Below are 3,453 nucleotides of genomic sequence, written 5' to 3'. Positions count from 1 at the left end.
ATCTGCTGAGTCCTCTCCCTTCAGTTCCTGCCCCTCCAAAGTCAGCCCACAGGAGTGTCGGTGGGAAAACTCCACAGGAAGTGGCTGAGTAGTCGTTCATGTTCCAGGCCGGAACCCCATCCCCCAGTCTCCCAATATTGATGTTCTGCATTCAGCCAACTAGTATTGTAAATCCTGAAGTCCAGAGTCTGGATTGGCTTTCTTCTTTTAGAGGAATTGGCAGCACGGCAGGTCTGGGTTCCCCCAAAGTATCAAATTTTGGCTATCTTTGATTACTTTCTTCAGCTAGATAGACCATTTAGGAAGTCAGAACAGCCTTTTGAAAAGATTATGTGGGAATCACAGCATTATTTGTCCAAGATTACAGAGCTTTCAAACTGACATTCCCCAGGGCAGAAGCTCAACTCTCCATCTTTCAGTTCAAGCTGCTCTTGGGAGCCAGGAGAAATCCCTGTTCAGAAAGTTGATCCCCACAGGGCAGAGTGATGGCTAGAGTACTCCTAGCTGCTGAAGTTCCGTGCAGTTATCAAATGCCAAAACAGGAAGGTGCCCAGGGTTGACACCCATGTTACTCCTGTCCATCTCCCCTTTCTGAAAGGTATTTCCGTGGAGTAGGAGCGAAAATAGCTGACCTCAATCTCCCAAAGCCCAGTTGCAGAAGAGTTGAGAGCACAGTTTCATTGTAGTCATATTGGGGCAGTTCCTGTCTGTTCCCTGATGATCCTTGGGGAGCAGTTAAAGTATCTTATTTCACCCTGTATCCCTATCATCCATTCTCTCCATCTCCATTCCTAAGGCCTCATCATTACTCATCAGGGCAGTTCCTACAGCCTCCTCTCTGGGTACTCCCATCACCCTCTTTGTCCATGCTGACCCTCAGCTCTCCTCCTTTGCAACAAGACAGATCATTCAAAAACACAATTGTGACTGTATCATTCCCTGAAAGTATCTGACAGCGTTATAATTTACAGGGCAAGTCCAAAATTAGCAACTTAATAACCAAATCTCTTCAAAATCTTGTCCCACTTCCAACCTATTATGCTCATCCCATACCAGGCAATTTCCCCTTCCCCACCTGTGACTTGAGCATGCCAGCCTCTGTGCCCAGGCTCACACTTTTTTTCCCTTCTGGAATGGCCTCTCCACCTCATCTCCGTCCATGATAAGACTTTTCTCAAAAGACAGCCTATGGCTTCCCTGGTGGCTCAGTGGTAAAGAATCTGCCTTCCAATGCAGAGACACAGGTTCAATCCCTGGTCCAGGAAGATCCCACATGCCATAGAGCAAGTAAGCCTGTGCACCACAAGTATTGAACCTGTGCTCTAGAGCCCGGAAACTGCAACTACTGAGCCCATGAGCTGCAGCTACAGAAGCCCGTGCACTCTTGAGCTGGTGCTCTGCAACAAGAGAAGCCACCACAATGAGAAGCCCAAGCACCACAACTAGAAAGTAAGCTCCCACTTGCTACAACTATATGTCAAGGCTGTATATTGTCACCCTGCTTATTTAACTTCTATGCAGAGTACATCATGCAAAACACTGGGCTGGATGAAGCACAAGCTGGAATCAAGATTGCTGGGAGAAATATCAATAACCTCAGATATGCAGATGACATCACCCTTATGGCAGAAAGCGAAAGTGAAAGTGAAGGTCACTCAGTCGTGTCCAATTCTTTGCGACTGGAACTGTATAGTCCATGGAATTCTCCAGGCCAGAATACTGGAGTGGGTAGCCAAAAGGGGATCTTCTCAACCCAGGGATCAAACCCAGGTCTCCCACATTGCAGGCAGGTTCTTTACCAGCTGAGCCACAAGGGAATCCCAAGAATACTGGAGTGGGTAGCCTATCCCTTCTCCAGAGGATCTTCCTGACCCAGGAATAGAACCAAGGTCTCCTGCATTGCAGGTGGATTCTTTAATAACTGAGCTATGAGGGAAGCCCCTGGCAGAAAGCAAAGAGGAACTAATGAGCCTCTTGATGAGCCTCTCCTCTTAGAGAGTGAAAAAGGGCTTAAAACTCAACATTCAAAAAATGAAGATCATGGCATCCAGTCCCATCACTTCATGGCAAATATATGGGGAAACAATGCAAACGTGACAGACTTTATTTTCTTGGGCTCCAAAACCACTCCAGAGATGGTTGCCTGGCATCACTGACTTCATAGACATGAGTCTGAGCAAACTCTAGGAGATAGTGAAGGACAGGGAAGCCTGGTGTCCTGGAGTCACAAAGAGTCGACACAAGTGAGCAACTGAACAACAATTTGCCACAATTAGAAAAAGCCTGTGCAGCAACAAAGACCCAGAACAGCCAAAAATAAATACATAAATAAGGAGACAAAACTCAGCTCAAATGCCACCTCCTCCATGAAGCTTTCCGTAGCTCACCTTTGAATTCCCAGAGCACTTTGCTAGTTATTCTCTAGGGCCTGCTCTGCTTTTTAAAACTGATGTTAACATACAGATGTACTCTCCCCCATGGGACAATAGGCATCTTAAGAAAGTCTTATCATCTAGTGTGCAGCATACAGTAGGCACTGCTAATCATTAGTTATTGATGCACAAACTGCCATAGACAGATTATAGGCTAATGAGAGCATGAATCAGAAGAAGAGAACTGGGATAGAGGGGGAACCACTAATCACTACCAAAAAAGAATGGTCAACAAGGCCAAAGGTGTAACTGTCTTAATGACAACAACTTATAAGGCCTGGGCCTTGTGCTACCCATCACATTTACTCATCATATCCACTCTGTTATATAGGTACAATTCTCATCTGAATTATTTAGATGAAAAATTGAGGCTCTGGGAGGGCAAATTCTTTTTTTCAGCCACCAACCTTTTTGTTGGTCTATAAACACATCTTACAGTGCTCACTTCGGAAGCACATATACTAAAATTGGAATAATACGGAGAAGATTAACATGGCCGCTGTGCAAGGATGACATGCAAATTCGTGAAGCATTCCATATTTTTTGTATTCTAACACATATGTATGGAATCTAGAAAAATGGTACTGAAGAATTTATTTAGAGGGCAGCAATGGAGATAGAACTGTGGTGTTGGAGAAGACTCTTGAGAGTCCCTTGGACTGCAAGGAGATCCAACCAGTCCATTCTGAAGGAGATCAGCCCTGGGATTTCTTTGGAGGGAATGATGCTGAAGCTGAAACTCCAGTACTTTGGCCACCTCACTCGAAGAGCTGACTCATTGGAAAAGACTCTGATGCTGGGAGGGATTGGGGGCAGGAGGAGAAGGGGATGGCAGAGGATGAGATGGCTGGATGGCATCACTGACTCGATGGACATGAGTCTGAGTGAACTCTGGGAGTTTGTGATGGACAGGGAGGCCTGGCATGCTGCGATTCATGGGGTCGCAAAGAGTCGGACACGACTGAGCGACTGAACTGAACTGAACTGAACTGAATGGAGATAGATGGGGAAACAGTGGAAA

General features: G+C 45.9%; 1 non-coding gene across 1 annotated transcript; it reads left to right on the top strand.

Annotated features, from left to right (window-relative positions):
• Positions 1-2,869: 2,869 nt before the first annotated feature.
• LOC112446064 (U6 spliceosomal RNA) lies at positions 2,870-2,976 on the top strand. Its single transcript, XR_003034142.1, has one exon. It is a non-coding gene; the product is annotated as a U6 spliceosomal RNA (small nuclear RNA).
• Positions 2,977-3,453: the final 477 nt, after the last annotated feature.

Source organism: Bos taurus, chromosome 3, assembly GCF_002263795.3.
Source record: "Bos taurus isolate L1 Dominette 01449 registration number 42190680 breed Hereford chromosome 3, ARS-UCD2.0, whole genome shotgun sequence".
Taxonomy (NCBI): Eukaryota; Metazoa; Chordata; class Mammalia; order Artiodactyla; family Bovidae; genus Bos; species Bos taurus.
The sequence above is the reverse complement of the archived record's forward strand: the minus strand, read 5'-3'. Positions and strand labels throughout refer to the sequence as shown.